Here is a 22,699-nt window from a genome sequence, read left to right as displayed (position 1 = left end):
CCCTTAGCTTCCCCCACCCTCCTGACCCCCCCAAAAAAACTTTTTACAGGTACCTGGTGGTCTAGTGGGGGTCCCGGGAGCGATCTCCCGCTCTCGGGCCGTCAGCTGCCACTAATAAAAATGGCGCCGATGGCCTTTGCCCTTACCATGTGACAGGGTATCCGTGCCATTGGCCGGCTCCTGTCACATGGTAGGAGCACTGGATGGCCCGTGCCATTTTTAAAGATGGCGCCGGCCATCCAGTGCTCCCTCCATGTGACAGGGGCCGGCCAATGGCACGGATACCCTGTCACATGGTAAGGGCAAAGGGCCATCGGCACCATTTTGATTAGTGGCAGCCGACGGCCCGGGAGCGGGAGATCGCTCCCGGGACCCCCACTGGACCACCAGCTACCTGTAAAAAGTTTTGGGGGGGGTCGGGAGGGTGGGGGAAGCTAAGGGATTAGTTTTAAAGGGTCGGGGTGGGTTTAGAGGTTAGTTTTGTGTGCCGTTTTTCCCGTCCTCCCCCAAAACAATAAGAGAACCCCCACGAACAATTTCGTGGGTTTTCCTATCGGTTTTGGGGAGCCCCCGATTTCTGACGATTTTGAAAATATCGTACGATATTTTCAATTGTCAGAAGCCCTATTCACATCCCTAGTTACTACCCTGAATCAATTAAGCCTGATACTTCACTGGGAATACATATCCAGCGCAACGCACTGCTTCAACGGCAGGGGGAATGAAGAAAAGAGGAATTATATTCAGACAACATCAAGGACTGAATGGCACAGGCTGGGTAAACAAATAAGCATGGGAGTAACTTGCTTATTGCAGCAGTTGCTACCCCTGACCAATTGAGCTGGATGCTTCGCTTGGATGCAGCTCCAGCGCTGCTCTCTACATCGATGGCAGGGGTGTAGGTAAAGTGGAACTATGGGGTTGCTGATGGGGGCCAAGAGTAACAGATAAGTATGAGAAACAAAAAAAAGTGTGAAAGCTTGCTGGGCAGACTGGATGGGCTGTTTAGTCTTTTTTTACCGTCATTTCTATGTTTCTATGGAATGAGTACAGACCTCTTCTACACTACGGCTTCCATCTTCCTGTGTGGATCCTTGGGTTACCCCGCTCTGCGGACCATTACCGGATCTACGCTGTCTTGTGCCAGTTGCCAACATATATCTCTGGCCTACCCCGTGTTGTGGACCACTACTGGAGCTATCTCGCAAAAGGCCTGCGAGAAGCAAGTATTCCCTGGGTTACCCCGCTCTGCGGACCACTACCAGAGAATCCATCCCAGGTCTTCCTACTCCAGGACTGAGTTTAATAACCCGCTCCTCGGGTTTCTCTTTGCTATATAATACATATTCTCTGACTCCTGTATCCATCACTGCTGAGACCCCGTCTGTTGTGGAGAGACCCCATAGGGCTCCTCCCTGTGGGTGAAGTCAGCTCGCTCCACAGCCCAAGGGCCCACAAACCAAGTTCAGCCATAACAGATTGCTAACTCCATGGATCCAGCTCAGCTCTCAGCCTTACAGGCCATCTCTGGTCCGGCCCAACGGATTTCAGAGCAACAGAAAACCTTGGAGTCGTTGACTACTGCCTTTAATCGGCTGAACACCAGACTGAATGCTTCTTCAATTCCTGACCAGAATGCATCACCCCCGGTGGTTACGGGGCATACTACAGTTCCTTTGCCTGCTCCTACTCGTTTCTCAGGAGACTCCCTGTTGTGTATGGGCTTTCTAAATCAGTGCTGTATGCACTTCTCCTTACAACCACTGTACTTCCCTACTGCGATTACCAAGATGTATATCTTGTCCTTGTTGGATGGAAAAGCCCTGGCTTGGGCTTCACCATTATGGGAACGCAATGATCCAGTCCTGAATGACTTGCCTGGCTTTCTGACTCTCTTCAAATCTGTATTTGATGACCCTGCATGCCATTCTGTAGCTGGTTCAGCATTCCTACACCTCCAACAAGGGACTAAGCCACTCCCGGACTACATAATCAAATTTAAAACCCTGTCTTCAGAACTCCTTTGGGATTCGGGTTGTTTACGAGCCATATTCTTAGAAGACCTCAACTCCCGTATAAAAGATGAACTTGCCGCACATGAGTTGCCTGACACTCTAAGTTCTCTTATTGACCTCGCTGGAAGGATTGACCGCCGTATTTGAGAGAGATCTGTTGAGGTAAAACCTCCCAAGAGACACTCCTCCGGAGGTAATCGCCTTCGCCTTCAGCTCCGGTCCAGGCATTACCCAATCCTGAAGAAGAAGACGAACCTATGCAATTAGGCCGTAGCCATTTAACCGCCAAAGAGAGGTGCTTTCGCAAGAAGATGGGCCTCTGCATGTACTGCAGGAAGACTGGCCATGCAGTCCAAACCTGTCCCATCTGTCTGGGAAACATGCAGACCTAGGATCTGCCGGAGGACTCTTCCTAGGTCTGACTGCACCATCTCCTCCACTGACTCTCCCGGTCTCTATCATCTCTGGGTCTCTCAAATTCACCACACAAGCACTAGTCGATTCCAGTGCAGGTGGCAATTTTATTCTGAAAAGATTGGTAGAACATCTACAAATTCCTACCGAACTAGTACCCACACCGTTGCTTCTCTCACCCAGACATGGCGAGCCGTTGCCAGGAGACATCTCACTCACCACACAACCCATTTGCCTAGGCACTGGGTCCCTGCATACCAAGACCATCATGGTTCTGATCTTCGAGAAACCTATCCATCCCATAGTGCTGGGCATTCCATGGCTGCAAGACCATTCTCCCCAGTTCAACTGGTCTTCAATGGAAATATCACAATGGGGTCTGACCTGCCATGACAGATGCTTGAAAAAGGTAACCCCATTGCCATGCTTGGCCACTACTACTGCTCTCCCTGGTCTACCGCCGCAGTATGCCTCATTCCAAGATGTATTTTCTAAACAAGCAGCTGATGTACTTCCACCACACAGACCATTTGACTGTGCAATTATCCTGAAACCAGACACTGAGCCACCCAGAGGAAGAGTTTATTCACTCTCACTATCAGAGACTGAGGCAATGTCGGCCTACATGCAAGAAAATCTACAGAAAGGATTCATTAGACCATCTAAGTTGCCGGCAGCAGCCGGATTCTTTTTTGTCGGCAAGAAGGATGGATCCCTTCACCCTTGTATTGACTATAGAAGTCTGAACAAAATTACCATCAAGTATTGATATCTGTTACCATTAATTTCAGAGTTGTTTGATTGGCTTCAAGGCGCTAAGATCTTCACAAAGTTAGATTTAAGGGGCGCTTACAACCTTGTTCGCATTCAAGGGGACGAGTGGAAAATGGCCTTTAATACTCGTGATGGCCACTTCGAGTATTTAGTGATTCCATTTGGCCTGTGCAACACCCCGGTCATTTTTCAAAATATGATGAACAACATCCTGCAAGACTTGCTATACCAGTGTGTGGTCGTATATTTGGATGACATCCTTATCTTTTCTAATGATGTCCAGAGCCATCAAGCAGATGTCATCAAAGTCTTGTAGAGGCTGCAGGATAATCGTCTATGCACCAAGCTCGAGAAGTGTGCATTCCATCAGGAGTCTGTTCCCTTCCTCAGATACATTGTGTCCAACAAAGGCTTTCAGATGGATCCCCAGAAGACAAAAAGCATACAAGACTGGCCTTAGCCTACCGGTATTAAAGCTCTCCGTCGCTTCCTGGGCTTCACTAATTATTATCGCACATTCATCAAGAATTACTCCACCTTAACAGTGCCACTTACAGCCATGACTAAAAAAGGAGCCAACCCATCACAGTGGTCTCCGGAAGCCGTCTCTGCCTTTCAAGCTCTCAAGGAGGCATTCCTCAAGAAACCTTGTTTACGTCATCCTGACCCTCATCGGCCATTCATCGTCGAGGTCGACGTCTCTGATGTCAGCGTAGGGGCCGTGCTCAGTCAGCACAGTGATACGCATACTCTTCATCCCTGCTCATTTTTTTCAAGACGTTTTTCGCCAGCCGAGAGAAATTATGGCATCGGCGACAAAGAGTTGTTCGCTATCAAGCTTGCATTTGAGGAATGGTGTCCCTGGCTAGAAGGTGCTCAACACCAGATAAGGGTTCACTGATCACAAGAACCTGGAATATTTATGTCATGCACAGAGACTCAACCATCGCCAAGCTCGATGGTCATTATACTTCAACCGATTTGATTTCTTGCTCAAATACCGTCCTGCTGATAAAAACGTCTGGGCAGATGCCCTCTCATGCTCCTTTACACCTGAAGATGTTCCTGACGTACCCCGTCACATCATCAATCCAAAGAAGATAGTTTTGGCTGCTACCCATTCTGTACCAGCGGGAAAACAGTGGTTCTTCAAACTCTTCGGAAGAAACTTCTGAACTGGGCTCATGACTCCCAGTTAGCTGGTCATTCAGGACAGGCCCATACACTTGCCACCCTTCAAAGCTTTTATTGGTGGCTTTCTATGAAAAAGGACGTCCAAGCATACATTGAATCCTGCGCTACCTGCACCAGACAAAAGCCTCCTGCCGGTCGCCCTTGGGGTCTCCTACAGCCATTACCAGTTCCAGATGAACCATGGATGCACATCACGACTGATTTCGTCGTTGATACTATATGGGTCACAGTGGATCGCTTCGCAAAAATAGCACACTTTGTGGCTTTACCCGGACTACCATCTGCTCCAGAACTTGCCAAACAGTTCATACAACATATATTCCGCCTGCACGGGATGCCGAAGCACATTGTTTCTGAAAGAGGTGTTCAATTCACTGCCAAGTTCTGGAGGGCGCTCTGTCGTAAATTTGACATTGCATTAGATCTGACATCAGAGTATCACCCCCAATCAAATGGGCAAGCAGAGAGAATGAATCGGACTCTCAAACATTTCATTCGTGCCTATGTCAACACTAGGTAGAGTGATTGGTCAGAACTTTTACCCTGGGCTGAGTTCGCCTTGAACTCTCATCCTGCTTCTGCCACTGGATCCATTCCAGATTGTATATGGTCGCCAACCATTGCCACCACTTCCAATACCTTTGTCAGGTACATCACCAGTGGCTCAGGCTACAGCAGAAGAGATTCATCAACTCTGGACTCAAACTAAAGACCTTCTGCACAAAGCAGGACAATGGGCCAAAAAGCAATACGACTCTCATCACAGAGCAGCACCTCAGTTTAAGCCAGGAGACAAGGTATGGCTCAGTACCAAGTACCTCCGCCTCAAGCTGCCATCAGTCAGATTTGCTCCATGCTACATTGGACCCTTCTCTGTCCCTTGACCTACAGCCTGAAGTTACCATCGTCCATGAAAATACACAATGTTTTCCACGTTTCACTGCTGAAGCCTCCCATCCTCTCAGAATTCTCTCGCAAGACTCCAGATCCACAGCCTCTGGATGCTGAAGAGGACATCGCAAACAAAGTGGATGACATCTTGGACGTACATAAAAGAGGAAAGCTTTGGGAATACCTAATTTCATGGGAAGGATACAGCCCTGAAGAAAACAGCTGGGAACCTGCTATCAACATCCTAGACAAAGACATGTTACATCGTTTCCATCTAACTCACCCAAGGAAAGCGAAACCCCCTGGGAGGGGCCCTAAGAAGGGGGGGGGGGGTACTGTTGCGCCCGGTCGCAGATGGCTGCGACCTTTGCTGCTCACCTTAATTTGCCCAGTAGCTCCGATTCTGGCTAAGATGGCCGCCTCTGCTTGCGACCTCCTTGGCATTCCCAGGATGGCGTGGGCGATCCCAGTCGCCATCTTGAATCTGGTGTGACCAAGGGCATGCGCGCGCCTGCCTCCTTCTTATGCACGTCATGGCAGGAACCTCGGAGGCATCTCCTCTGCATGACATCACTGCCTTCGTGTATTTAAGCTTACCGGACTTTCCTACCTACGAGTTAGCAAGGATTCCATCTTGCTCAAGTACTTCCTCTGAGATGCTTCGCCTCACTGTTCCTGTGTTCCTGACTGAGTGACTCAGATACCCGCTCCTCGGGAGCCTTACTACACTCAGGGCTATCCGCTCCTCGAAGAGCATTATCTGCCTGTCTCACCTTTTCCAGCTGAGTTCCTCTCGCTGCTTCCTCGGACGACCCTTCAATGTTCCTGCTTCGGGTCTCCACTGCTGCTACTACATATTCTCTTCTGCATCATCGACACTACGGCTTCCATCTTGCTGTGTGGATCCTCGGGTTACCCCGCTCTGTGGACCACTACCGGATCCACGCTGTCTTATGCCAGTTGCCAACATCTATCTCCAGCCTACCCCGCGCTGTGGACCACTACCGGAGCTACCTCGCACAAGGGCTGCCAGAAGCAAGTATTCCCTGGGTTACCCTGCTCTGCGGGATATGGAGAATCCATCCTAGGTCTTCCTACTCCAGGTTTAATAATCCGCTCCTCGGGTTTCTCTTTGCTGTATAATAAATATTCTCTGATTCCTGGTGTCCATCACTGCTGACACCCCGCCTGTCGTGGAGAGTCCCCACAGGGCTCCTCCCTGTGGATGGAGTCAGCTCTCTCCATGACCAAAGGCCCACAAACCAAGTTCAAACATAACAGCAGGTTCCAATGAGACAACAGAGAGCGCTGAAATGGATGCATATGCACCCTCGTCCACGGAAACACTTCCAGGGTAGCCGCCATCAAACTGAGCACCTGTAGATAGGACCATACTGTCGGGCATATAGTGTTCACCAAGAGACGTACCTGGGACATCAACATCTGAATACGAACTTCTGGAAGAAAAACTTTGCCCTGCTTTGTGTCGAACTGCACACCCAGATACTTCAGTGACTGAGATGGCTGAAGACTGTTCTTGACCAGGTTCACCACCCAGTCAAGGTTCTGCAACAGGGATATAACCTTGTGGGACACCAGATGGCTGTCTTCGAGAGTCTTGGCCCGAATCAAACAGTCGTCTAAATACGGGTGTACTAGGATCCCATCCTTTCTCAGCTCTGCCGCCACTACCACCATAGCCTTGGAAAGGTTCTGGGAGTGGTGGCTAGGCCAAGAGGCAGTGCCTGAGAACACGCTGGTTTTCCAATCAGATAGGAATATGGAGGTATGCCTCAGACCGATCCAAGATCAGAGATAGGAGAAAGGTCCATAGCGGTATAGTGAAATTGAAAGATGATAAAGATCAATGGGTGGAGAGAGATGAAGACATGGCAGAAATACTAAACAAATACTTCAGTTCAGTGTTCACTAAGGAAGACCCTGGAGAAGGACTGTCACTTGTTAACATAACTGTATTTATTTATTTAAGGGTTTTTATATACCGGAATACGTTGGGAACATCATCTCGGTTTACAGTTAACTTAATGCAGCAAGGAGCTTTACAATGAACAGATAACAAAGATAACTTGATGCAGCAAGGAGCTTTACAAAAAACAGATAACAATATGTATAAGGAGAAGATTAACTGTGAAAGGGGAGGGAGTATAAAGGGGGAATTACTAGGCATATATACAGTAATGATTGTATTAACTGTGAAAGAGAAGGGAATTATAGAGGGGATTACAAGGCATATATATGAGTCATATTTACAAAAGGCATTTAAGAGGCTTATATACAGTAATGATTAGGTTGACTGTGAAAGGAGGGAATTTGCAGGGGGATTACAAGGCATATATCTGGGTCATAATTACAACGATATTTAAGCTTGGCATATTTAGAGGAGGGAGGGTGCAGGGGGGGTAATAGCGGGAAGCTCAGGATCAGTTGTAAGCCTGTTTAAAGAGCCAGGTCTTGAGGTTCAGTTTGAATCTTTTAGGGCACGATTTTTGGCGAAGACTAGGGGGCATCTTGTTCCAGAGGGTGGGTCCGGCGAGGGAGAGGGCACGTTCTTTGGTGGATTTAAGTCTGGCCAGTTTAGGTGAGGGCGTGTGCAGCGTGGCGAGGTGTTGAGCTCTGGTGGGTCGGTCGTGGGTATGGAGTTGGAGGTGTTCTTTGAACCAGGGCATGTCTTGGTTGTATATGGCTTTGTGGATGATGGTTAGCGATTTGTAAATGATCCGGGAGTTGATGGGCAGCCAGTGTAAGTGCTTGAGGACCGGGGTGATGTGGTTGCCAAGATGGACATTGGTGAGGATGCGTGCGGCAGAGTTTTGGAGCATCTGAAGGGGCCGGAGGGCACATTTAGGGAGGCCTAGGAGGATGGCATTGCAATAATCAAGTTTGGATAATATGGTGGCTTGGAGGACTGTGCGGAAATCATTAATGTGGAGCAGGGGTTTCAGTTTTTTTAGCATGTGGAGCTTGAAAAAGCCGCCTTTCAATGTGGAATTGATACATTTTTTCAGGTTGAGGTGGTTATCTAGGATGACACCAAGGCTGCGAGTGTGTTGAGCAAAGGAGGTGGTGGGGAGAGGAGGATTGGCTGTGGGGTTAAGGTTGTTATGGGGGGGTGAGATGAATAGGAGCTCCGTTTTGGATGTGTTAAGGGCAAGGTAGTTGTCGGCAAGCAGGGAGCTGATGGATGCGAGGGCATATTCCCATGTTTTCAATGCCTTGGGTATGGTATCAGTTACAGGAATGAGGACTTGAACATCATCCGTGTAAATAAAGTGCGGGAGTCCAAGTCGGGATAGGAGTTGACAGAGGGGAAGGAGATATATATTGAATAGGGTGGAGGAAAGAGAGGAGCCTTGGGGAACACCCTGCAACAGATTGATAGGTTTGGATTCGCAGTGCCCACTTTTAACTCGGTATTGTCTGTTGGATAGATATGATTGCAACCAACAGAGTGTGGGGCCGGATATTCCAATTTCTCTTAGACGTTCAGTTAAAATGTTGTGATTGACTGTGTCAAATGCGGAGGATATGTCCAAGAGGGCAAAGATATATGTTTGGCCTTTGTCGAGGGCCTTCAGGATGTGGTCAGGGAGGGAGAGGAGGAGGGTTTCAGTGCTGTGATGTCGGCGGAAACCGTATTGCGATGGGAAGAGGATGTGGTGGTCATCTAGATAGGTGGTTAGCTGCCTATTGATAATTTTTTCTAATATTTTAGAGATAAAGGGAAGGTTGGAGATTGGGCGGTAATTGGCTGGGTCTGTTGGATCGAGTGTGGGTTTTTTTAGAATGGGTTTAATTATGGCTTGTTTGAGTAGGCTGGGTACTGTGCCTGATGAGATAGAGCTGTTAATGATGTTGGCAATTGGTTTGGAGATAGTGTTGGGAATAGAAAGGAGGGTTTTGGTGGGGATGGTGTCTGTGGGGTGAGTTGCAGGGTTGATTTTCTTCAGAATGGATTCTATCTCGGTATGTGTGGTGGTCTCAAATGAGTTGAGTGTTGCGGAGGTATTGGCTGACTGTGCTGTGGTGAGAGTGTATGGGGTTGCGAAAGGGTTTGTGTGTGAGGGGACAGTCGGTTTTGTGGTGGGGTAATGGGTGCTTGGGGGGGAGGGGGGGAAAAGTGACATAATGGTTTCTATTTTCTTGTGAAAATAAAGGGCGAGCTCTTCGCATTTGGATTTGTGGTCTGTGTCGGGGGGGGGTATGGTAGTGGTTTTAGTGAGTGAGGCGACAAATTCGAAGAGGGCCCGAGCGTTGAATTGAAGATGGTGGATCCTATGGGCGTGGAAGTCCCTTTTTGCTTTGTCTATGGATTCCTTATAGGAATGGAGGTAGGATCGAAAAGTGGATTGGAGGGCAGGGGATTGTTCTCTGTGCCATCTTTTTTTGAGTTTCCTGAGGTGATGTTTCATTGTTTTGAGCTCAGAGGTGTCCCAGGGTTTCTTTTTGGTATAAGCAAGGTTAATTTCTCTGGATTGTTCCGGGCAGAACGTGTTAACTCTGGTGTTGGTGAGCTGATGCCATGAGGAGAGTGCGGATTCGGCATCAGAGAGATCTAGTTTTGTGAGTTCGTCGGTGAGGGCTGCAATGAGGTCCTCTGTTTTGCAGGGTTTTCGGAAGTGAATAGTTTTTGAGGGAGTGGGTGGGGGAGTGCATTTAATGGAGCAGGTGGTTTCAATGCGGAAGTGGTCTGACCAGGGGATGGGTTGGCATGTGGGGGGGAGGGGGGGGGGTCGGGCTGGATCAGGGAATTGGTAAAGATGAGGTCCAGGGTGTGGCCTGCCTTGTGGGTTGGATTGGAGATGATCTGCTTGAGGCCTAGTGCATCCAAGGATATGAGAAGGGAGTCACATGAGGAAGTGAGGGGAATATTGTCAACATGGAGGTTAAGATCTCCGAGAATAATGGTAGGGGAGATTATGTCCAGGTTTTTGGTGATGTGTTCGATCAGAGGAGATAGGTCGCTTTCAAGGAGCCCAGGTGGGGCATAAATTAGGCAGATTTGGAGGGTGGGTGATTTAAAAAGCCCAATTTCGAGTCTGTGGGGGGAGGTGACGGGTTGGAGGGATAGATTGAATTTCTTTTTGGTGGCGAGCAGGAGGCCTCCTCCTCTTTTTTTGATTCTGGGAATGGAGAATATGTTGTATTGGTCGGTTGGAAGTTGGTTTATGAGAACTGTGTCTGAGTTCTTTAGCCATGTTTCGGTAATGGCGCAGATGTCAGGGCAATCATCGGTGAGGATATCATTAAGTAAGCTGGCTTTTTTAACAATAGATTGGGCATTTAGTAGGAGGATTGTAATGGTTGTGAGGCCAATTAGTTGGGTGAGAGGGGAGGTCATGATAGGGAGGAGGGATCTGCGGTGGTCATGGGGGGTAGTGGGCTGTGGCGCACAGATGGGGGTGGTATAGTGTTTCAGGATGGGACTAGGGAGAGGCTACATTTTGTGGAATGTATATTACAGAGTTGTTGGAGAGCAGGGAGGTGGGATGTGGGCTAGGAGGTAAGGGGGTACTGGAGAGGGAGGGCAACTGTTGGGGGTAGGAAGAGGGGGAGCAGTGTGGATATGCGCGGGTGGGCGTATTAGCTCAGCAGGTGTGGTGTACTGGATGAGTGGTAAGATAGAGGTGGATAAGTTGCAGGGTAAAAATAGAGAGAGGCAAGGTTAAGGGGGAGGAGGAACCTGTGAAAATAAGGGTGGGCACAAGGTTGGCACAAAGGGGCACACTAAGGGGCAGGCCCCTTAGTTGCTCTCCTTTGTCACGAAATGCCCGGCGCGAGACGCCGTAGGGTGGGATCGTTATTTTTAAAGGTCCTCCTGGACCGGATGTGATGTCGGCCGAAGGGGCGTCCCGATCGTCGGGTCAGTGCGAGTAGGCTGCGTTTTAGGCCTGGGGTGGGCTCTGCTGGGCTCGGGCCTTGATAGGTCTCCTGCGCCAATTACATCGAGCTGGCTGGGGTCAGAGCAGTGAGCGGGCAGCGCGGCAGAAAGGACGGCTCCGGGTGAGTTCCTTACATTTAAAGGTCCTCCTGGACCGGATGTGATGTCGGCCGAGGGGGCGTTCCGATCGTCGGGTCAGTGAAAGTAGGCCGCGTTTTAGGCTCGGGGTGGGCTCTGCTGGGAAGGAAGTGGAGTAGACAAAACTTCATTTACAGAAGAGAATGTATGGGAAGAGCTAGTAAAACTGAAAATGGATAAAGCCATGGGGCCTGATGAAGTTCATCCCAGAATAATGAGGGAGCTCAGACATGTGCTGGAGGGTCCGCTGTGTCACCTGTTCAATAGATCCTTGGGATAAGTGTGTGGTGCCTAGTGACTGGAGAAGACTGGTGGTGGTCCTGCTACACAAGAGTGGGAGCAGAGAAGAGGCTGGAAACTACAGGGCAGTTAGCATCACCTCGGTGGTGTGAAAATTAATGGAGACCCTGCTGAAGGAAAGGATAGTGAATTATCTACAGTCAGGAGGATTGCTGGACTAGAGACAACATGGTTTCACCAGAGGAAGGTCCTCTCAGACAAATCTGATTTCTTTGATTGGATGACTAGAGAGCTGGATCAGGGAAGAGCGCTCGATGTAATTTACTTGGATTTTAGTAAAGCTTTTGATACGGTCCCACATAGAAGACTCATCAACAAAATGAGAATCTTGGGGGTGAGCTCCAGAGTGGTGGCGTGGATTAGAAACTGGTTGATGGATAGAAGACAAAGTGTAATGATAAATGGAACCTACTCTGAAGAGAGAATGGTGTTAAGTGGAGTGCCGCAGGGATCGGTGTTGGGACCAGTTCGGTTCAACATCTTTGTAAGTGACATTGCGGAAGGGATAGAAGGTAAAGTTTGTCTATTTGTGAATAATACTAAGATCTGCAACAGAGTGGACATGCCGGAAGGAGTAGAGAGAATGAGACGGGATTTAAGGAAGCTGGAAGAGTGGTCGAAGATAGGGAGGCTGAGATTCAATGCCAAGAAGTGCAGAATCATGCATCTGGGGTGTGGTAATCCAAAAGAACTGTATGTTTTGGGGATGAAAGGCTGATGTGCACAGATCAGGAGAGAGACCTTGGGGTGATAGTGTCTAATGACCTGAAGTCGGCAAAGCAATGCGACAGGGTGATAGTTAAAGCCAGAAGAATGCTGGGCTGTATAGAGAGAGGAATATCTAGTAAGAAAAGGGAAGTGATAATTCCCTTGTACAGATCCTTGGTGAGTCCTCACCTGGAGTACTGTGTTCAGTTCTGGCGACCGTATCTCAAAAGGGACAGAGACAGGATGAAGGCGGTCCAGAGAAGGGCGACCAAAATGGTGGGTGTTCTCCATTGAATGCCTTATGAGGAGAGGTTGAAGAATCTAAATATGTATAGCCTGGACAAGAGGAGGGGCAGATATGATGTGATACAGACCTTCAGATATTTGAAAGGTTTTAATGATCTATGGTGAACAACAGACCTTTTCCATAGGAAACAATTTAGTAGATCTAGGGGTCACGATTTGAAACTCCAGGGACAAAGACTTAGAACCAATGTCAGAAAATATTTCTTCAAGGAGAAAGTGGTGGAAGCCTGGAATGACCTTCCGGAGGAAGTGGTGAAGACTAAAACCGTGAAGGATTTCAAAGGGGTATGGGATAAACACTGTGGATCACTAAAGGCTAGAGGATGGGAATGAAAAAAGCATGGGGGTAGTGGGTCTGGGGGTAACCTATACGGAGCGGCTGTTGCTACCCTTAACAAAATCATGGTGGTGACCTGCACGGAGCGGCATTTACTGCCGTGGGAAGTTTGCTGGGCAGACTGGATGGACCATTTGGTCTTTTTCTGCCATCGTTACTATGTTACTATGTAATCCAGGAATTCCCCTGACTGTACGGACATTATCATTAAGCACAATGTTTCCATGTGAAAATGAGTCACCCACAAATGACGGTTGACCCCTTTGAGATCCAGGATGGGACGAAAGGAGCCCTCCTTCTTGGGCATAACAAAATTAATCGCCATCGCCCTGTATGGGTACTGGAACCACAGCCCTCAGACTAAGGAGCCTTGATGATGTAGACTCCACTGCCTGCTTCTTCTGCAGGGCAAGACCAGGAACACTTCAAATTCCGGCGCATATCCTTCTTGTATCACTTCCAGGATCCACTAGTCCAATATGAACTCAACCTACATCTGATAAAAGAGAGAGAAGCATCCTCTGGTCTGCTGTTCCTGGGGGGTGGGTCTGCAAACTTTCATTGGGAAGCTCAGGAGGATCCACTACCCGAGCCCCCGCCCCGCTTGTGCTGTCTGGGATGAAAGGACTGAGACCTACCAAAAGGCCGTGTCCTCTGAAAGGTGATTCCTCTGGAGGGACGAAAATGCTTATAACCTCTTAGACGACCCCTCATACCAAAGGGACGCTGTAACTGTTTATTTTCCGGCAACCGAGGAACCGGAGATTCGCCCCACTTACTGGCCAGCTTCTCCAACTCACTTCCAAACAAGCGCGAGCCTTTAAAGGGCAATTTCGTAATGTTAGCCTTTGAGGATGCATCGGCCGACCAATTCCTCAGCCATAACTGGTGTCTGGCTGCTATTATGAAGCCACTCATCTGGCCGAAGTGCAGACCAAATTGCAGCTAAAAAGGTGGCGGCAGGTTCCATAACTGCCCTGGAATTCAATCCAGAGTCATCAACCTCCTGTGAGAGAAGCAAACAAGAGCGAGCCACCAGGGAACAACAGGAAGCTGTTATGAAGTGTGGATCCAAGGAAGGAGGTAACAGCCTTACCTTAATCGTAGACCAAATAGTGCTTGAAGAGAAGTTCCAACCCCAATCCGTGGAACACAAAGCAGTGGCGGGCAACCAGTCCATGTCCAATCAAGGATCGATACAAGCAACAGATAAGCCAAATCCAAAGTCCCATGAGAGGTCGAGGCAGGCAACAGATGAGGCAAACCAAAGTCCAGTCCGGGGTCAGGGCAGGCAGCAGACAAGGCAAATCCAGAATTCAGCGAGGGGTTGAGGCAGGCAGCAGACCATACAATCCAAAATCCAAGGGTCAAGGCAGAGCAAGAAGAACACCGACAGTGAAACCAACTCAAAAGCAGCCTGTTGCCGAGGCAGAGAAGTAAGGCAGGAATGGCGTTTAAATGCCTATTGTTCCCGCTCTTACTGTGGGAACTTCCAGCCAGGACGTCCAGCATGATTGGGGGGGGGGGGGGGGGGGCGGGGCGGAGCCACGCTCCTCTGGGAGGCAGCTGTTGCTGACCGTCATTGCCGCACCGCGGGATCACTGCAGGTAAGTGGCATCCCGCTCTACTCCTAACAGAAGCTATCTGCAATGTCATTGCCACTACTTCAAATGCTTGTTTAAGGATGGCCTCAATTCTCCTATCAGGCACATCCTTCAAGGCCACTCCTCCCTCCACAGGGATAGTCATCCGTTTAGAAATGGCACAGACAAGTGCATCCACTTTTGAAAAATGCAGGCGCTCTCTCACCACTGGATCCAGGGGATGTAGGCCTTCCAAGGTCCAAAACCCTTTAAAACTTGCTTCTGGGGCATTCCATTCAAGATCAATCAACTCTTGAATGGCCTCCATAACTGGAAACAAACAAGAGGCTTTATGGAAAAAAAACCCCAAAATGGGATTTTTCTTTGGTTCAAACATGGAATCTGCACCAAGACTCCCAGCATCTTCAATGTACAGGAGATCAGGGCTGGCAGTTCATCTCTATGAAAGAACCGCAACATAGTCCTATACAGTTCCAATCCTGGGGGGGGGGGGGGGGGGGGGGATTTCCCTATCCTCCAGAGAGTCAGGAACTGCCTCATCATCAGTGCCCTCCAGATTCCTGTCAGGAACACTTGCAGCTAGATGTGTACTTCGGTGCTTAAACATAGTACTGGAGGAGGGAGAGGCCACCGTCTAAGGATTTGATCTGACAGGATTGGACGGGGCTGAAGTCTGCGCCTGAAGGATTGTAATCCCTGAAAAACGTCTGCCCAAGAAAAGGTAGAATGATCCAGGAGGCACTTGTGCGACGCCCACTGAGCTGCCATCTCCTGCTGAGGAGCCAGAGTTCCAGTATTAGGCGTTGCTCTGGACACATCTTTACCCATAATATCATCAAGCTCAGAACAACTAGGCTTAGTAAAATCAGAGGAAGGTAATTCTCCCTGAGCCTATAAACAGCGCTGGCATAAGTTAGAGGGCATGCCAGGCTGAGACACCCGTATATGACAGGCAGCACACAGGGCAAGACACTTAGGTTTCTTAGATATAGGCGCCATATATATATATATATTTTTGTGCGTTTAAAATTTAGGGGTCCAAATTTTAGACATTTAAGGGTTAGGCGCTGCAATATTAGGTGTCCCAACCTAAGAGAACTGATGAAGCAAGAGGGTAGGTTGTCTAAGAACGCCGTGTGGGCAAAAGTATGGATTAGACACCAAGGATAGTCCAAACGTATCTTTATTTGAGTGGAGACAGGAATTCATACAAACGCCCGACTCGGGTCGAGTTTCGCCCCACTTGGGGCTGCCTCAGGGGCTAGAATAACAAATACAACATATAAATACACATACATACATAAATAATTCAAATACAAATTAAAATTGAAAAATCATATAAAGGTACCACAGAACAAAAGTAAATACAAAATAAATTATTAAAAAATTATATACTTTAAAAGATATGATATCCTTAGCAAAAATGTTTGTACCTGTGTGAAGGTGTCCTCTTAAGTAATAAAAGATATTCTTATATTAAACGTCAATTATATGATAGTCTGGAAATAAATGAACAGAAAAAAAATTTTTTATAGCAGGCAAATGCAATGATATTGTACATAAAATAATGGAACAAAGATAAACAAAAATGTCTATAATTGTATGGGCAACAGATAAAACATAATTTATGTCTTACGGGCAAAAGCATATTATAATTTGAGAGCACCTCATAGGTTTTTAAAAAAAATTACCAAATATTATGCTCCCTTTTAAATAGCTAATGGAAACATGCATCTATTAAAAATCAAATCCACCAACGAGACACTTTGAATATATGTACCATGTTAATATAGTAATTTAGACCCAAATATAAAAGCAATGATACTGGTTTCCCAATGTATTGACGCAAAAAACTCAAATTCATGATCACTGGTAGGCACAAAAACTGAAGTTAGTCCGCGTGTTTTCTGTCAAATTGTGAACAACCGGGACCGCATAACGGATGTAAAAGTAAGTTTTGTAAGCCAATCAAAAGGACTTTATGTTGGCATATTTAATTTAAACAACAACAATTGTGGCTAAGGACTAAAAATATGGCATAATATTACTGTGTTTGAACTGAAGCCAAACTGTATCCGCCACATGCGTTATTTAAGCACTTTTTAATATTTGTATAACATTATCAAAACCTGAATAACCACATGATTAATATACCACACATGTCAAAAAAAATTTTCTTATAGCGTCAACTGTAACTTGTCTCGGTTGCTGCCAATCTTCATAACCCGATCTTACAATGACATATTTTATCTAAGAGGCTATTCGTGTTTCTTAAAAAAACAACACTTGCTTAAAAAACGATATATGCTTGCACGGTTTCTGCTCAACTGCGTAAAACATTGAAACGTGTAGCCGCCGTGATAGCTTTTTAAATCGGCTGTGGATCGCGCCAACAAACTATGAGAGGAAAAGCCCCTTTTATAATAGACACTCTCAAAATGTGTGTACCGTATTACTATAATAATTTTAAATACGAAGATTTAAAAATAATGATGCAGTAGCGTTATAAAACCAAAACCTGGTGTGGGTAAATACAAAGGACAATATATCGCGGCAAATTCTTAAATACATGGTCAATGTGGACACACATTTAGTGTCAAAAAGTCATGCTCTTCTGCACAAATGTGAACTAACTAAGACTACATAATGACTATGAAGAAGAAAAAAGAAAGAATAACATCGGGCTTTATGTTATGCCGGCATATTTTTTAAAAAGTCTGATAGTAACTCTATACAACATTATATAGCACATTATTGTGTATTTTACTAATACCAAAGAGAAAATTGTTTTGTATTTAATTTGCAATATACAGTACCTCATTTGTATTATTTAATTAAACTGTGGCTTGATGTTAAAAACCATACTGCCACAATTAATCTTATCCCGATCTATCCAACCCGAATAAAGACATGAAATAGAGCCGAAAACATGCTGTTTCGCAAACACCTATAGTTCTTATTCTCGAAAACAATTACTTACTTAAATGCCGATATGAAAGTGCACGGTCTCCTGCTCAAGAACATAAAACCTTTGTAGCACTAAGACGCCGTGAAGGCTTTTTAAATAGACTGAAGAACGTGCCAAAAAATCTGTCAATCAAGTCGAGGGGAGTGTCCAACAAAGACCTGGCACAAGTTAGAGGGCATGCCAGGCTGAGACACCCGTATATGACAGGCAGCACACAGGGCAAGACACTTAGGTTTCTTAGATATAGGCGCCATATATATATATATATATATATATATATTTTTTTTTTTAAATGCTTTTAAAATTTAGGGGTCCAAATTTTAGGCATTTAAGGGTTAGGTGCTGCAATATTAGGTGTCCCAACCTAAGAGAACACAAATAGCCAATAAGTGCACCCAGAATAAGTGCACGTCCAAACCGGATGTCGCCACAACTTGGACGCCCAAATTAAGCGTCCAAAAAACCTGGACGCACAACTTGGATGCACAGTGCCAGAAACCTTGCGGAACTGACATCCAGAAGAGGGCAGTTGAATGCAAATGCAAAAGCACATGAAAATGCTGTTGCTGCCTACCACACAGCGTGTTGCAGAAAAGCCTCAAAGCAGGACCTAGCCAAAAGAGGCTGCTCAACCCGCCAGGCTGCCCCTGAACCTCCCTCGGGTTGGAACGAAAGTCAGAATGGCGCGTCAAGCTTGGACACCGGAGAAGGGAATCCCTGAAAACAACCTTCACTATCTCTGTTTTTTTTGTTTTTTTTTAACACTTAATGTGAGCTTAGCCCTTCCTGGCTGAGTACAGAATCGGTTTCCACCTGCGGGGGAAGAGGGAATATGCTGTCACTGCTGCGCTTGGCTTCCTGCACCTGCTGCCTTTATGCTGTACAATCAGCTAAGTCCACGCTGGCTGAAAAACCAGCTACCGGACCAAGGCATACATCTGAGGAACCACAGAAATCACCTCAGGAATTCTCAACTGGGGGAAGGCCCATCTAGTATTACTGCAGGAGAGCAGGGCAATCAAGTTTCCTTTCAAAATTTTCCTTCTAAAAGTTTGAAGCAATCCCCAGAAGGGAGATGCACGTCCACCATCTGCTGGAGATGGAGAATACTGGTAGGCTGATGTCACTGCAGGATTATATATACTATGACATCAGTTTGCTGCATCTCTATCTGATGGTAGAGGTGCATAACCCACGTGTCCTGAGTCCATCTGTCTACATGCTGGGAAATGGATTTTCAGCACCCTTAGAGATTTGAGATTTAAACCATGGCGTTTAAATCAAGACGAACTACAAATACAACGCTGAACTAAGCCCTTGAGAAAGAACAACGGGAGTTCGAAACATGGTTCCATGTCGGGCATGTTTACTGTCCTTGGCTTCAACGAAGTTCTTAACTTAAGTTGTCGAATTTATACAAATTGCATGCTTTGCACATTGCACAAGAAAAAAATATATAAAAAAATTGGACTTTGACCTATGATTAAATATAAGGCCACTCATCCAGCATATCTATGCATAAGATGAAGCCTATTATGACAGGTCATTAATACTTCTAAGCGTCTTTTTAGATTGTGACATACTATTGGCATTTTGGATTATCATGTTTGAACTTTTGCCATAGTTTCTGTATTTATCATAATTGGGATTCACATGAGTTGTTGTTGTTTACAAAGATCCAGCAATAGGGAAAGATACTGAATATTAATGCTGGACCATCTGCCTTTGACAAAACCAGCTTGCCCTGGGGAAATCAGAGATGGTAAGATATCGGCCAAACAATTAGCCAAGAGTTTATTAAGCAGTAAGATTGGCTGATAGGCAGAGGGCTCCAGGGGCTCGCCCAGGTTTAGGAAGCATCTGGCATCTCACCCTGTTCAACTATAGCATCGAACAACCCCTTTAAGCTCTACAATATTACTGGACTTAGTGTCTTATAAAAGAAAGAGGGCAGTCCATCTGGACCAGGCACTTTACAATTTTTGAGCTCCTTTATAACTAACCTGATTTCCTCCACTCTGAGGGGGCATATTTAAAGTAGCCAACTGCTCAGAAGTCAAAGTAGCTAATGAGATTTTTTTCATAAATTGAGAACGAGCAGCAAGATCTTCTAAGTCAGCAATGTAAAGCTGTCGATAATAGTTTCGAAATATTTTGACTATCTCAGTAATGGAAGTAACCAAATGTCCTCCTGCATCCTGGAGACTGGAAACATAGACCTTGTTACGTTCCCCTTTCATCAAATTAGCCAACAGCTTACCAGAATGGTTCCCAAATAAAAAGAATTTATGTTTCATTGAAAACAAAGAAGATATTGCTCTCTTATGCAAATTGTCATTTCAAGTTTTCCATAAAAATAGCAAAATTCCCGCTGCAGACCCGGGGTTGAATGAATGTTAAGAGCAGATTTACACAGATCCAGTTGGTAAGATCTAAGATATCTCTATCCAGCTCTTTTTTTTTTTTTTTTTTTTTACAGCAGATGGAATAACCTAGGATTTCACCCCAGAGTACCGCCTTAGCTGTCTCCCAAAAGAGGATCGGCTCAAACGTGTTTAGCTTTATGCATCTCAAAAGCTTGCCATTTAGATAATAAAAAATCTTTAAACTCTAAACCAAGAAGGCATCTGCCAATTGGAAAGATCACGAACACCACCAGATCTGTTTAAAGTATAGGACACCGGACAGTGATCCTAGACCACCATAGGTTCAATGTCAGAACCTCTTAGTTGAGGAAAAAGTAAATCAGAAACCAGTAAATAATCAATCCAGGATTGAAACCCCGATCTAGTCCCCACCTTCTAAGTCCCCCCATCCTCTTTCCCCTTCCCCCCACCCTATCTATCCTAATAGCTATCTCCTCCTCATCAACATATAGGCTCTCTAGTATCAGAGAGCTCAAGATACCTTGATACGCTCAGGTGCCTCCCCCTAACACCATTTTTCCAGCTATAAAAACTAATGCCTAAAAGATATCTAAACCATCATAGCTGTTTCTCATACATTACCTATCTACCATCCCGAGAAATGTGGGACTCTAAGAAAGTCCAATTGAAACATTTAAAATGAACTGCAGAGATCCCTCTGTACAGGTGATCCAGCAATTTGAAGAAGCCTGCAGAAAAGTCCAACTATTTTTCAGGTCATGGAGGTCTGAAGCATATGCACAAACTCTGCCGCTGCCTTAGGCGCTTCAAAGAACTGGACTCCATCCTTGGCCCAAATTTTCAGGTGAGCAGAGTACTAAAGTGCAACCTGGAACTTACAGTTGACAAGCTCAGTGTAGACTGGCAAGAATTCTCTCCATAGTGATGAAACTCTGAGTGACAAGTCTTACAAAATTGAGACTTCACCCTTCATGCATAAGCTCTTTCTTGCAATGATATGCTTGCAGTAGGAGAGCCTTATGCGCATAATTGAGGATTTTTATGATCACCATGCAGGGTTTACTCTTCCCGTCCACCAGCGCTCCAACGCGGTGTGCCCACTCCACTCTGAGTGACCTACTAAATCTGTGAGGCCCAGTTCCACAGGCAGCCATGTTTCAATCAGATCTTGCAGTTTAATGTCCGAGTTAACGTTTGAGATATAATCCATAAAGCCAACAAACCTCAGGTTTGACTGCCTCAATCTATTCTCAACATCGATCTTAGCATCTTGGATGGTCACGAGCTTTTCCAGCTTAGCGAGTTTTACTTGTAAGGCCATAGTGTCATCTTCCACTACACTTACCCGGCCTTCCACAGTGTCCATTTGAGCAGCGGTTCTCAACTGGTGTGTCGCGACACACCAGTGTGTCGCCAAGAACACGTAGGTGTGTCGCCACACTTCCCGGTCCCCTGCTGACCCAGCTGCTCCCCAGTCCTCCTCCGCCCGGGCTTAAAATGCTGTCAGCCCGGGCGGAACGCGGCAGGACAGCTGGAGCCAGTGGCATCAGCATGGTCTCTTCTTCCCGCCGCCCTCCCCCGCGGCCCGGAAGAGGAAGTGGTGAGCATCAGGTGCATGCGCGGGAAGAAGAGACCATGCTAATGTGGTCAGAATCGGACTGAAGAACAGAAGAGAGGCGCGGTCTGAAGAATGTGCAGCGCGGCTCGGAGGAAAATGAAGAAGAGTGTCAACCCCCGCGGCCGATGGGACTCCTCCTCCGCGAGGGCTGAAAATGAAAATGAAGGAGGTTAGGAGGAGGCTGCTGCTGCCGCCAGTTCCGGGGGGAGGGAGAGAGTGTGAATGAGCAAGCAAGCATGTGTGATTGTGTGTGATTGAGAGCCTGTATATGTGAAAGAGAGAATGTCTGTGATCGAGAGCCTGCCTGTGAGAGAGCATGAATGTAAGTTTAGGATTGGGAACCTGTATGTGTAAGTTTGTGATTGAAAACCTGTTTGTGTGAAAGAGTATGTGTGTATGATTGAGATCCTTTGTGTGTGAGAGAGATCATGTGTATGTAGGATTAAGAGCCTGTGTGTATAAGTAAGGGAGAGAGCATGTGTGTCTGTGTGTTGTGAGGGAGCATATGAGTATATGATTGAGAGCCTGTGTGTAAATGAGAGAAAGAGAGAGAGCATGTTTGTAAGCATGTGAAGGAGAGTCTGTGTGTGAGAGAAAAAGACAGCATATATGTGTGTGATTGAAAGCCTGTTTTTGTAAGCGTGAAAAGATAGACAGCATGTGTGTAAATGTGTAATTAAGAGCCTCTATAAGTGAGAGAAAAAGCATGTGTATATGTGAGTGACTGAGAGCATGTGTGTATAGGTGTGTAATTGAGAGCCAGTGTGAGAGAGAGAGCGGAGAAAGTTCCAAGCAAACCACCCCTTCTGCTAATTCAAAACAATCTCAGGACACCTGGATATCAAACGTTTCCAGGTATGCAGAGCAAAAACATTTTTGTATCCTTATTTTTCATTACTGGATCTTTGTGTCTGCTATTTTGAAATATTTTATTGGTATCTAGAAATTTTTTATGAGTTTTTAATTATTGGATATTTCACTCATCAGCTTTTCGAAATAATCTGTTCTTTTTGTTAGTATGGTTTTACTGCTACTGATTTTATATTTCTTGATTTGTTTTATAAGGATGGGTGATGTTTCTTTTTTCCTTTATTACACTGCATACAGAGACTCTGGCTTGTTGCAGTTTCCAATTCAGTTTTTTCT

The 22,699-nt window shown here is 46.2% G+C and overlaps 1 long non-coding RNA gene across 1 annotated transcript in view; it reads right to left on the bottom strand.

Annotated features, from left to right (window-relative positions):
• Positions 1-22,699, bottom strand: part of LOC115086135 — a 42,109-nt gene that overhangs the window by 10,945 nt on the left and 8,465 nt on the right. The window contains exon 2 of the long non-coding RNA XR_003855098.1: positions 16,014-16,079. This is a non-coding gene — a long non-coding RNA (uncharacterized LOC115086135). The remainder of the gene's footprint in view (positions 1-16,013; positions 16,080-22,699) is intronic.

Source organism: Rhinatrema bivittatum, chromosome 2, assembly GCF_901001135.1.
Source record: "Rhinatrema bivittatum chromosome 2, aRhiBiv1.1, whole genome shotgun sequence".
Taxonomy (NCBI): domain Eukaryota; kingdom Metazoa; phylum Chordata; class Amphibia; order Gymnophiona; family Rhinatrematidae; genus Rhinatrema; species Rhinatrema bivittatum.
The sequence above is the reverse complement of the archived record's forward strand: the minus strand, read 5'-3'. Positions and strand labels throughout refer to the sequence as shown.